Below are 14,464 nucleotides of genomic sequence, written 5' to 3' on the forward strand. Positions count from 1 at the left end.
AGCTCTAAACATTGCATCGTGATGTTATTTTCTGCAAAGTCTGAAATTGTTATAACTTGCAATCTTTCCATGTGTGTTTGAGCATGTTCTAGTCATTTCTAGAGATAGCTCAGTGTTCATGTTTTGTTGTGATTTACCTATACATCATGTCCATGCCTTTTGTTATTATGTTGGGGTGCTGTAGCATGTTGTTTTGATGCTTGCAATATGCCTAATTGCTGTTTTGGGCAGCTTGTCCTTTAAACTTGTTTCATGTGTGTGTTGAACCGTTGCTCCGTTTTGAGTGTGCTCTATATGAATCTTGCTTACAATTGCATGTGGTTTCATATTATCATGTTGCATCCTTGCTTTGGAGTGTTTGCTTGATGTTTGAGTGCATTTTGCATCAATGCCATGTTGATCTTGTTTTGCTCATACCTTCTAGGCCGTAGCTCCGAACTAAATGATCTTTATATGTAACTTGACTAGAATCTCGTGTAGATCATCTTTGTGCATCTTAACTTGATGTTTAACTACTTGAACATAATGTTCATTCAGATCTGGACCAACTTTGAAATATGCATATGAGGACTTACCGGAATTGTTATATGTTGTTCCCGGCCTCATTTAAACTTGCCTTGATGTGTTGTTCTTGTTTGCATCATCTCTTGCCATGAGTAGCTTGTTGTAGTCTCGTCGTGCATCATGCTTGTTTGTGCATCATGCCTAGTTCATGTGTGGTGTGTTTACCTATGTTGTGTGCCTCTTCTTGTTAGTTCCTGTTTAGTTGCGATCGTGAGGATTCGTTCGTCTACGGTTGGTTCGGCTTCATCCGTTCGTCTTCTTCATGGACTCGTTCTTCTTCCTTGCGGGATTTCAGGCAAGATGACCGCTACCCTGGATCTCACTACTATCATTGCTATGCTAGTTGCTTCGTTCTATCGCTTTGCTGCGCTACCTATTACCTATTTATCGAGCCATCCCAAATTGCCATGAACCTCTAACCTTTGACACCTTTCCTATGCAAACCATTGATTGGCTATGTTACCGCTTTGCTCAGCCCCTCTTATAGCGTTGTTAGTTGCAGGTGAAGTTGAAGATTTCTCCATGGTGAACAGGATTTTGGTTGGGATATCACAATATCTCTTATATTATTGATGCATCTATATACTTGGTAAAGGGTGGAAGACTCGGCCTTTTGGCTAGTGTTTTGTTCCACTCTTGCCGCCCTAGTTTCCGTCATACCGGTGTTATGTTCCCGGATTTTGCGTTCCTTACGCGGTCGGGTGATTTATGGGACCCCCTTGACAGTTCGCTTTGAATAAAACTCCTCCAGCAAGGCCCAACATTGGTTTTACCATTTGCCTCACCACCACCTACCCTTTCCCTTGGGTCGGCCAACCCGAGGGTCATCTTTATTTTAGCCCCCTGGGCCAGTGCTTGTCTAAGTGTTGGTACGAACCGAGCCGCCTGCGGGGCCACCTCGAGGAAACTTGAGGGCTGGTTTTACTCGTAGCCTGTCTCATCCGGTGTTGCCCTGAGAACGAGATATGTGCAGCTCCTATCGGGATTGTCGGCGCATCGGGCGGCTTTGCTGGTCTTGTTTTACCATTGTCGAGATGTCTTGTAAACCGGGATTCCGAGTCTGATCGGGTCTTCCTGGGAGAAGGTCTATTCCTTCGTTGATCGCGAGAGCTTGTCATGGGCTAAGTTGGGACACCCCTGCAGGGTATAATCTTTCGAAAGCCGTGCCTGCGGTTATAGGCAGATGGGAATTTGTTAATGTCCGGTTGTAGATAACTTGACACCAGATCCGAATTAAAATGCATCAACCGCGTGTGTAGCCGTGATGGTCTCTTCTCGGCGGAGTCCGAGAAGTGAACACGGTTTCTGGGTTATGTTTGACGTAAGTAGGAGTTCAGGATCACTTCTTGATCATTACTAGTTGACGAACGTTCCGCTTGTTCTCTTCTCGCTCTTATTTTCGTATGTTAGCCACCATATATGCTTAGTCGCTGCTGCAGCCTCACCACTTTACCCCTTCCTTTCCCTTTAAGCTTTGCTATTCTTGATACCCATGGTAATGGGATTGCTGAGTCCTCGTGGCTCATAGATTACTACACCATCAGTTGCAGGTACATGTTATTCGATGATCATGACGCGAGAGCGATGTTTCCTTGTTTGGAGTTCTTCTTCTGCTTCTTCGATCAGGGGATAGGTTCCAGGTCGGCAACCTGGGCTAGCAGGGTGGATGTCATTTGAGTTTCTGTTTGTGATTCATCCGTAGTCGGATGATGCTCTAATGTATTGTGATGTTGTATTCGTGTGGCATTGTGTGCCTCTTGTATGTATCCCCATCTATTATGTAATGTTGATGTAATGATATCCACCTTGCAAAAGCGTTTCCATATGCGGGTCTATCCTTGGTGGGACCTTCGAGTTCCTTTTGGATAGGGTCGCATATTGGACGTGACAAGTTGGTATCAGAGCCAGGTTCCGACCCTAGGAGCCCCCTTGATCGATCGTGTAGTTTGGCCGTTGTTGAATCTAGAAGAAAGCTATTTTCAGAGTCTAGTTATATCAGAGAGTAGGAATTCTTTTTAGTCCTCAGCCCCCTTCGTCGTTCTGGTGAGGAATCTTGACGTAGGTGTTTTGAATTACTCCTCTTCCCCTTCAAATTTTCTTTAGGATCACGCAGTTGGTTTTCCGATCGTTGTTCCTCAGCTCTTTTCATCCGGTGCATTTCTCTCCAAGTCGACTCGAGCCTCTTCATCATTGAGTTCAATCCTCAGTTGTTTTCTTTTCCCACCCGCCCTCCCTGTTCTTCTTCTCGGAACTGGAGTCCGTATTCGAGTATTCATCCTACTTGTGCGAAGCCTTTGCTCTCTTTCCTCAATGATTTCAACCTATGTTTTTCTCTTCAAGATATTCGTCGTTTCCCCTTCCAAGTTGCCTTAATTTTTCCCGCCCTCCCACCCTTTTCTTCCCGGAGTCTCTTCAGTCTTCCCTCAATCATTTCAACCGATGATTTCTCATCTCGTTTGTCTTTCTTCAACTCTTTTCTTGGTAGTGATTATATTCTTTTCCTCGAAGTGTTCTCCTTGCTCGTTCGTCTCTCGCCAGTTTATCCTTCCGGAGTGCTCTAGTCATCTCAGGAGATTCGTCTGTGTTCCAATTAATTCGAGGTTGTCACCTCATTCAAATATTTCAATTGTTTTGGTGCATCATCTATCTGTTCAATAATCCTTTTCAACGGTGTTATCTCTTCAGTGGGCCCTACCCACATGTCTTTTCCAGGATCTTACCTGACTCTTCTAATTTCCCCGGAGTTATTCTCAATTCTTTTCAAGTCTGACGTAAGAATGGATTTCATCAGTCAGATGTTTTTCCAAGATCAATTTCAAATCTTTTTCATTGTTGGCTCAACCTCTCTATTTTTCATTCTCCCGGAGTATCTCAGCAATTTTGTTGGTGTTTCTCGTCGTCATTTGAAGATCGAAGAAGAGTTTTTCCTCTAAATCTTGTCCGTTCTCTCGAAGTTTCATGGTTCTAGCTTCATGTTATCCTCTCAATTATTCCATTTGTCAGATATTCTTTTCTTACCCATCCGGAGTTTGTCAGGAGTTGTTTTTCCATTTCGTTTCAACGGAAGCCATCATTCCAGTTATTGTTATCCAATTATCCCGGTGCTTCGTTCAAGTGTTCTTTAATCAGCTCATGATCTCTTTGTTCTTTTGTATTTAAATCCCCCTCAATCATATTGGTTCTTCTAATTCTTCCCGGTGATTCATTCTCTTTCATCAGTCATTTTCGAATTCTTACGGTGGTTCGTTCAAAGTTCTTTTCTTTGATTATCATTTCAATCCATTCGTTCTTTCAATCATACCGGTGGTTGATGAAGATTTTCTCAAGTTTTGTGCCACATTCTTCTCAATCCTTTTCAAGAAGAATAAGTGGTATGCAAAATCCTTTGTTTGTCATCAATTTAACTTGATGAAGGATAAGCATACAATAAATATTATTCTTATTCCACCCAAGCGATTAATCCTTTCCTTCGGAGTTTGTTCTCAATGAATAAATTCTAGTTCCAAGTGTCTTCATCTTTTCTTTTCCGGAGATCAAATTTCATTGGTCATTTTGTCGGAACCTCCATCTAATCATCGCAACGCTCATCTCATTCTTTCATCTTTCATTCTATCTCATCATCCTTTTGTTACCGGAGTTCCTCATGGTGGTTCTTCATGATTTAATTCATTCTTCAAGAGTTCATCAAGATTTTGTTGGTGGAGTTCAAGTATCTTTTCTTTTCGCATCTCGAAGTGCAATTAATTCTCCGTATTCTTTTGATGTGGACTTTTGCATTTCTTCGTTCTTCTCAGATATTCAAATCCATTCAATCCTTCCTTCTAAATTCTTTTCATTCAATTCTCTTTCAATTCTTTCCGGAGGTCTTGTGTTATGTCTTCATCTAGTATCATTCCATCCTCTCAAATTCATGTCTTCGTTCCTTCCATTTTCAGTCGGTGTGCTGCCTGAATCCTTTCAGTCTTATTCGTTTCTTTTCTCATTCTAACCACTCCGGTTAGAACGAGTGCTTTTATAGTCTATCTGATTCCGTGAGCTTTTGATTCTCGTCATTCTCGCCGTTCCTCTCTTCTTCTCGAGTGCTCTCGATTCTTTGCTTCTTCTCTTCGGTTCTTGCTTCACCTCATCCCTTTTCCCTTCCGTCTCGGCCCTAAGATCTCGGGACGAGATCTCTTGTTAGTGGAGGAGTGTTGTAACGCCCCGGATCCGATGCGCCAGGTGTCTGCCAGTTATTCGCCGTTGTTGCCATGTCATTTGCTTGCGTGTTGCATTTTATCATGTCATCATGTGCATTTCATTTTGCATACGTGTTCGTTTCATGCATCCGAGCTTTTTCCCCGTTGTCCGTTTTGCAATCCGGCGCTCCTATGCCCTCCGGCGTTCCCCTTTCGTCTCTCGTTGTGAGTGGGTGTTAAACTTTCTCGGAATGGACCGAGGCTTGTCAAGTGGCCTTGGTATAGCACCGGTAGACCGCCTGTCAAGTTTCGTGCCATTTGGAGTTCGTTTGGTACCCAACGGTTAACCGGGTAACCGTAAAAGCCTCCTTCTCTTTGCAGCCCAACACCCTTCCAAAGTGGCCCAAAACCCATCTAACTCCCCTCCATGCTCTCGGTCGTTCGATCACGATCGTGTGGGCGAAAACCGTGCTCCATTTGGACTCTCCTAACTCCTTCTACCTATAAATAAGCCCCTCCCCGCGAAATTCGCGGATCCAATTCGCAGACGAAACCTAAAAATCCTCCCTCTCGCCCGGCGGACATGTCCACCCCGCCGACGGACGCGTCCACCGCCACCAGCCACCTCACCCCGGCCAATAGGGCGTCGCCACCTCAGCTCCGCCGCCGCCTCGCCCAATCAGCCGCCGCCACATCGCCTCCTCTCTCTCTCTCCATCGCAGGCCTGCGCTGGTCCGAGCCGCGCCGCCCGAACCCGCGCGAGCCCGGGGCCTCGCCCGCGCCCCGCGCAGCCGTCCCGCCGGCGCCTCACCGCGTCCCGCGCCCGACCCCGCCGCCGGTTCGCCGGAGCACCACCGCCGCCCGGCGCCCTCCGCCCGTCCTCGCCATCGCCTCCGGCCCCGGTGCCGCCCCGCGCCTCCCTCCGCCGCTGCCGCGGTGCCGCGTCCTCCTCCAGATCCGGGTCGCCGCCGACGATCCGGCCGGTCCCCGCCGCCAGCACCGTCCCCGTCCGTCCGCTCCTCCGCCGCAGCACCGCCGTCGCCGCTCTCCAGCCCGATTGGGGAGGTGCCCCGATCTGGCCGGCCTCCCGTCCGCCTCCATCGTGGGCTGGCCCAGCTCCGACCAGCCCAGGCCCGGCCCAGCTCCCTCCTCCTCGGATGGGCTCAGCCCAGGGTGAGCCGCCCCCTATCCCACGCCCTGGGCGTCGTTTAGCCTTTTGACGCTCACCCATTTTTTTTTGTAAAGGACTAAGTCCCAGGATTTTTGTAATTTTCATGCCATGTTTGACCTGCTGTATCTCTACATCCGTAGCTCCATTTCGTGCATATAATATGTCAAATTGTTCGTCCCGAAGAGTACATCATTTCATCCCATTGCATCATATTCATTTGAGGTCATATAGATGCCTGAATCATCGTTGTAAAAGTGCTTCATGAGGTTTTCTGCTGTCTGTTATCAAAACGAGCTCATTTGTCATTTTTGCTATGATTGATGTGTGCATCCTATGAGGTTGATGTCTACATGTGTTTTGAACTAGGCTATGTCTTCTTTACAGAGGTGCTTACCATGTATTTTTGTGATCAATGTGGTGACTAGCACAAGCATGCAAACTAGGCTTCATCTTAATGCTAATTTTAGTCCCTGTTCTGCTGTAATTTTGATGCCATGTAAACTTGTTGCTACAGAGAGATCCATGCATATTTTGAGATACTTCAGTAAGGGTGTTTTGAACAATAGGTTATTGTCTATCTATACATGGTCCTGATTGCATTTATGGAGTAGTCTAGCATGTCATTTTCGTGCTCTACTTTTGCTTCAAAATGTTTCCTGGCAGATTGTTTACATGTTATTCAATTTGGCCAAGGTTGCTATAGTTGATCCTTGCATGCTATGGACTTGTTCTTGACTTGGTTTGTTACAAAAACATGTCTTCTTGATGATGCTATGCTTATCTTGTCATGAAATGACTTGTGGTGAGTGAATCGAGCTGGTTAAGTAGTGTTCACGCTGTTGCTGTTTTGCTAGGCTGAATCTGTTATTTCGTGATGCTATATAAACATGTTGCTACTAATCATTCTATGCATAATCTGGAGATGTTCTATAAACATGTTTTGATCTACATGTCATCCTCTATCCATCCATGCCCCTGGTTGCATTTATAGGTTGCTTTAGCTTGTTCATATCTTGCTCTGAAGTTGCTTGAAAATGTTGCTGTCAGTCTGTTTACATTAAGTCCAGTTGTTTCCATGTGTTTTCCTAGTGATCCATGCACCCTATGACCTTGCTCTTGCCATGCTTAGCTTCACAAACATGCCTTATTACTGTTGGTTGCCTTGCCATGCCATGTATTGATCTGTGGTGAGTTGCACAAGCTCATCTACATGCCTTCACAATTATGTTCCTGCCATGTATGAATCTGTAATAATAACTTGCTATGTTTACGTGGGTGCCATTATATCTTTTTATCCTTTTTGGCTTATGGTCACTAAGGGACTTTTGATCTATGCAATTAGTAGATTCATGCCATGCATTTGTTTGCCATTATAAGTTCCTGTAACATGTTGTTTGATAGCTCTAAACATTGCATCGTGATGTTATTTTCTGCAAAGTCTGAAATTGTTATAACTTGCAATCTTTCCATGTGTGTTTGAGCATGTTCTAGTCATTTCTAGAGATAGCTCAGTGGTCATGTTTTGTTGTGCTTTACCTATACATCATGTCCATGCCTTTTGTTATTATGTTGGGGTGCTGTAGCATGTTGTTTTGATGCTTGTAATATGCCTAGTCGCTGTTTTGGACAGCTTGTCCTTTAAACTTGTTTCATGTGTGTGTGTTGAACCGTTGCTCCGTTTTGAGTGTGCTCTATATGAATCTTGCTTAGAATTGCATGTGGTTTCATATTATCATGTTGCATCCTTGCTTTGGAGTGTTTGCTTGATGTTTGAGTGCATTTTGCATCAATGCCATGTTGATCTTGTTTTGCTCATACCTTCTAGGCCGTAGCTCCGAACTAAATGATCTTTATATGTAACTTGACTAGAATCTCGTGTAGATCATCTTTGTGCATCTTAACTTGATGTTTAACTACTTGAACATAATGTTTATTCAGATCTGGACCAACTTCGAAATATGCATATGAGGACTTACCGGAATTGTTATATGTTGTTCCCGGCCTCATTTAAACTTGCCTTGATGTGTTGTTCTTGTTTGCATCATCTCTTGCCATGAGTAGCTTCTTGTAGTCTCGTCGTGCATCATGCTTGTTTGTGCATCATGCCTTGTTCATGTGTGGTGTGTTTACCTATTTTTTGTGCCTCTTCTTGTTAGTTCCTGTTTCGTTGCGATCGTGAGGATTCGTTCGTCTACGGTTGGTTCGGCTTCATCCGTTCGTCTTCTTCATGGACTCGTTCTTCTTCCTTGCAGGATTTCAGGAAAGATGACCGCTACCCTGGATCTCACTACTATCATTGCTATGCTAGTTGCTTCGTTCTATCGCTTTGCTGCGCTACCTATTACCTGTTTATCGAGCCATCCCAAATTGCCATGAACCTCTAACCTTTGACACCTTTCCTATGCAAACCATTGATTGGCTATGTTACCGCTTTGCTCAACCCCTCTTATAGCGTTGTTAGTTGCAGGTGAAGTTGAAGATTTCTCCATGGTGAACAGGATTTTGGTTGGGATATCACAATATCTCTTATATTATTAATGCATCTATATACTTGGTAAAGGGTGGAAGACTCGGCCTTTTGCCTAGTGTTTTGTTCCACTCTTGCCGCCCTAGTTTCCTTCATACCGGTGTTATGTTCCCGGATTTTGCGTTCCTTACGCGGTCGGGTGATTTATGGGACCCCCTTGACAGTTCGCTTTGAATAAAACTCCTCCAGCAAGGCCCAACATTGGTTTTACCATTTGCCTCATCACCACCTACCCTTTCCCTTGGGTCGGCCAACCCGAGGGTCATCTTTATTTTAGCCCCCCCGGGCCAGTGCTTGTCTAAGTGTTGGTCCGAACCGAGCCGCCTGCGGGGCCACCTCGGGGAAACTTGAGGGCTAGTTTTACTCGTAGCCTGTCTCATCCGGTGTTGCCCTGAGAACAAGATATGTGCAGCTCCTATCGGGATTGTCGGCGCATCGGGCAGCTTTGCTGGTCTTGTTTTACCATTGTCGAGATGTCTTGTAAACCGGGATTCCGAGTCTGATCGGGTCTTCCTGGGAGAAGGTCTATTCCTTCGTTGATCGCGAGAGCTTGTCATGGGCTAAGTTGGGACACCCCTGCAGGGTATAATCTTTCGAAAGCCGTGCCTGCGGTTATAGGCAGATGGGAATTTGTTAATGTCCGGTTGTAGATAACTTGACACCAGATCCAAATTAAAATGCATCAACCACGTGTGTAGCCGTGATGGTCTCTTCTCGGCGGAGTCCGGGAAGTGAACACGGTTTCTGGGTTATGTTTGACGTAAGTAGGAGTTCAGGATCACTTCTTGATCATTACTAGTTGATGACCGTTCCGCTTGTTCTCTTCTCGCTCTTATTTTCGTATGTTAGCCACCATATATGCTTAGTCGCTGCTGCAGCCTCACCACTTTACCCCTTCCTTTCCCTTTAAGCTTTGCTAGTCTTGATACCCATGGTAATGGAATTGCTGAGTCCTCGTGGCTCACAGATTACTACAACATCAGTTGCTGGTACAGGTTATTCGATGATCATGACGCGAGAGCGATGTTTCCTTGTTTGGAGTTCTTCTTCTGCTTCTTCGATCAGGGGATAGGTTCCAGGTCGGCAACCTGGGCTAGCAGGGTGGATGTCGTTTGAGTTTCTGTTTGTGATTCATTCGTAGTCGGATGATGCTCTAATGTATTGTGATGTTGTATTCGTGTGGCATTGTGTGCCTCTTGTATGTATCCCCATCTATTATGTAATGTTGATGTAATGATATCCACCTTGCAAAAGCGTTTCAATATGCGGGTCTATCCTTGGTGGGACCTTCAAGTTCCTTTTGGATAGGGTCGCATATTGGGCGTGACAACATAGATGTTGCTACATATTGCTCAAATCCTCGCTCACAGTTCATATTTTTGTTTTCAGTCCGGTCATTGCACCTTTTGGAAAGGGGACAACAAGTACATCGACTGCTTACGCGCTCGATGGGCTCATGTGTTTCTTCCCCCACCTCCTCCGCTCTGGGATCTTCCTACTGTGGTCCTGCATGACATTCAGTCCGACCTGAAGATTTCACTGGCCATCGCCCTTCGTACTCTTGCTGCTGTACTAATGCTTCTAGTCTCCAAAATGTAGCTCCGTTGGAATTATCGAATAGTTTTATCTCTAATTAGTATGATCACTATGCCAAGTAGCTGCCTATCCATGTAATAGTTAGTTCTGGTCCAGTGCCATCTTAGTTAACTGTGGTAGTACCTCTGTAAATTTCAGTTATGTCATATAGAGGTTCTACTGTAACTGTCTCCAATGCAATATAATATGATTGTGTCATCTTTTTCGTTTTACATCTGCTACCAGAATTATTTTGTTAACATCTACAACGAACTATATCTCCCTTTTGTCCTTTTAAGCGTGTATTCATTGAAAATGAGAATTCATTATCTCTGAACCAAGCATGTGTGCAGTGGCATTAATTTACTGCCACAACCATTTCACAATCAATTTCATCCAGACGCTTTTTTTGCTTTTTATGTCATGTACAGTTCGCATCTGTCTCTCCATTTTCTTCCTCTTCTCCCCTCTCCCCTGCTCTAGCTCCTTTCCTCTTCTTCTCCAGTTGATTACTGGGCAGCCATAGCTAACCCTGAGAGAATATCTGATTAGTCTCAAAGTTAAAAATTGACATCTGGAACAACAGAACTGCCACACACTTGGAAGGATGTCATCTTTTTCCTTCAGGTCAGATTCCTACTTACTAATCCCCAAATTTCTTATACTCCCTCCGTTCACTTTTGTAAGTCGTTTCAGACAACTCCAAATAGGATATTTTGCACATTGTCTGAAATGTCTTCAAGGTCTTATAAAAGTGAACAGAGGGAGTAAAAAATATGCACACACAATTGTTGGGGAACGTAGTATGCAATTTCAAAAAAATTCCTACGATCACACAAGATCTATCTAGGAGATGCATAGCAACATGATGGGAGAGTGTGTGCACGTACCATCATAGCTCGAAAGCGGAAGCGTTTAGTAACGCGGTTGATGTAGTCGTACGTCTGCACGATCCAACCAATCCAAGTACCGAACGTACGGCACCTCCATGTTCAACACACGCTCAACACGATGATGTCCCTCAAGCTCTTGATACAGTTGAGGATGAGGGAGATTTCCGTCAGCATGACGGCATGGCGACGGTGTTGATGATGTTACCGGCGCAGGGCTTCGCCTAAGCACTACGGCGATATGATCGAGGTGTTAAACTGTGGGGGGGGGGCACCGCACACGACTAAGAGAATAACTGTTGTGCTTTGGGGTGTCCCTGCCCCCGTATATAATGAAGGGAGGGAGGAGGCCGGCGTCCTAGGAGGGGCGGACCTATAGGGGGAGTCCAACGAGGATTCCCAATCCTAGTTGGAGTCCCCTTCCTTTTCCAAGAGGGGGAGAGAGGGAAAGAGGTGGAGGAGAAAGAGGAAGGGGGGCCCCTCCCCTAGTCCAATTCGGTTTGGGCTAGGGAGGCGCACGCCTCCACCTGGCTGCCGCCTCCTCTCTTCCACTAAGGCCCATGAAGGCCAATTAATCCCCCGGGGGGTTCCGGTAACCTCCCGGTACTCCGAAAAATGCTCGAACCTTTCCGAAACTTTCCCGTGTCCGAACATAACCTTCCAATATATCAATCTTTATGTCTGGACCATTTCGAGACTCCTCATCATGTCCGTGATCTCATCCTAGACTCCGAACAAACTTAGTTCATCAAAAACACATAACTCATAATACAAATCGTCATTGAACATTAAGCGTGCGGACCCTACGGGTTCGAGAACTATGTAGACATGATCGAGGCACATCTCCGATCAATAACCAATAGCAGAACCTGGATGCTCATATTGGCTCCTACATATTCTACGAAGATCTTTATCGGTCAAACTGCATAACAACGTATGTTGTTCCCTTTGTCATCAGTATGTTTCTTGCCCGAGATTCGATCATCAGTATCATCATACCTAGGTCAATCTCGTTACTAGCAAGTCTCTTTACTCGTTCGGTAATGCTTCATCCCGCAACTAACTCATTAGTCAAATTGCTTACAAGGCTTATAGTGATGAGCATTACTGAGAGGGCCCAGAGATACCTCTCCGATACATAGAGTGAAAATCCTATTCTCGATCTATGCCAACCCAGCAAACACCTTCGGAGACACCTGTAGAGAATCTTTACAATCACCTAGTTACTTTGTGACATTTGATAGCACAAGGTGTTCCTCCGGTATTCTGGACTTGCATAATATCATAGTCAGAGGAACATGTATAAGTCATGAAGAGAGCAGTAGCAATAAAACTTAACGATCATTATGCTAAGCTAATGGATGGGTCTTGTCCATCACATCATTCTCCTAATGGTGTGATCTCGTTCATCAGATGACAACACATGTCCATGGCTAGGAAACTTAACCATCTTTGATCAACAAGCTAGTCAAGTAGAGGCATACTAGGGACACGATGTTTTGTCTATGTATTCACACATGTATCAAGTTTCCGGTTAATACAATTCTAGCATGAATAATAAACATTTATCATGATATAAGGAAATATAAAATAACAACTTTATTATTGCCTCTAGGGCATATTTCTTTCAGTCTCCCACTTGCACTAGAGTCAATAATCTAGTTCACATCGCCATGTGATTTAACACCAATAGTTCACATCTGTGTGTGATTAACACCCATAGTTCACATCGCCATGTGACGAACAACCAAAGGGTTTACTAGAGTCAATAATCAAGTTCACATCGCTATGTGATTAACACCCAAAGAGTACTAAGGTGTGATCATGTGTTGCTTGTGAGAGAAGTTTAGTCAATGGGTCTGCAATGTTCAGAGCCGTATGTATTTTGCAAGTTTTCTATGTCTACAATGCTCCGCATGGAGCTACTCTAGCTAATTGCTCCCACTTTCAATATGCATCCAGAGTGAGACTCAGAGTCATCCGGATCGGTGTAAAATCTTGGATCGACGTAACTCTTTACGACGAACTCTTTATCACCTCCATAACCGAGAAATATTTCCTTAGTCATCTAAGGATAATTTTGACCGATGTCTAGTGATCCACTCCTGGATCACTATCGTACCCCCTTGCCAAACTCATGATAAGGTACACAATAGGTCTGGTACACAGCATAGCATACTTTATGGAACCTATGGCTGAGGCATAGGGAATGACTTTCATTCTCTTTCTATTTTCTGCTGTGGTCGGGTTTTGAGTCTTACTCAACTTTACACCTTGCAACACAGGCAAGAACTCCTTCTTTGACTGATCCATTTTGAACTCTTTCAAAATCTTGTCAAGGTATGTATTCATTAAAAATCTGATCAAGCATCTTAATCTATCTCTACAGATCTTGATGCCCAATATGTAAGCAGCTTCACCGAGATCTTTCTTTGAAAAACTCCTTTCAAACACTCCTTTATGCTTTCCAGAAAATTCTACATCATTTCCGATCAACAATATGTCACTCACATATACTTATCAGAAATTCTGTAGTGCTCCCACTCACTTTCTTGTAAATACATGCTTCACCGCAAGTCTGTATAAAACTATATGCTTTGATCAACTCATCGAAGCGTATATTCCAACTCTGAGATGCTTGCACCAGTCCATTGATGGATTGCTGGAGCTTGCACACTTTGTTAGCACCTTTAGGATCGACAAAACCTTCTGGTTGTATCATATACAACTCTTCTTAGTGATATCCATTTAAGGAATGCAGTTTTGACATCCATATGCCAGATTTCATAAAAGTGGCAATTGCTAACATGATTCAGACAGACTTAAGCATCGATACGGGTGAGAAAATCTCATCGTAGTCAACACCTTGAACTTGTCAAAAACCTTTTGCAACAATTCGAGCTTTGTAGATAGCAACACTACCATCAACGTCTGTCTTCCTCTTGAAGATCCATTTATTTTTTATGGTTCGCCCATCATCGGGCAAATCCACCAAAGTCCACAGTTCGTTCTCATACATGGATCCTATCTCAGATTTCATGGCCTCAAGCCATTTCGCAGAATCTGGGCTCATCATCGCTTCCTCATAGTTCGTAGGTTCATCATGGTCTAGTAACATGACTTCCAGAATAGGATTACCGTACCACTCTGGTGCGGACCATACTCTGGTTGACCTACGACGTTTGATAGTAACTTGATATGAAGTTTCATGATCATCATCATTAGCTTCCTCACTAATTGGTGTAGGAATCATCGGAACTGATTTCTGTGATAAACTACTTTCTAATTCGGGAGAAGGTACAATTACCTCATCAAGTTCTACTTTCCTCCCACTCACTTCGTTCGAGAGAAACTCCTTCTCTAGAAAAGATCCATTCTTAGCAATGAATATATTGCCTTCGGATCTGTGATAGAAGGTGTACCCAACAGTTTCCTTTGGGTATCCTATGAAGACGAATTTCTCCGATTTGATTTCGAGTTTATCAGGTTGAAGCTTTTTCACATAAGCATCGCAGCCCCAAAATTTAAGAAACGACAGCTTGGGTTTGTTGCCAAACCACAG

This window comes from Triticum aestivum, chromosome 3B, assembly GCF_018294505.1.
Source record: "Triticum aestivum cultivar Chinese Spring chromosome 3B, IWGSC CS RefSeq v2.1, whole genome shotgun sequence".
Taxonomy (NCBI): domain Eukaryota; kingdom Viridiplantae; phylum Streptophyta; class Magnoliopsida; order Poales; family Poaceae; genus Triticum; species Triticum aestivum.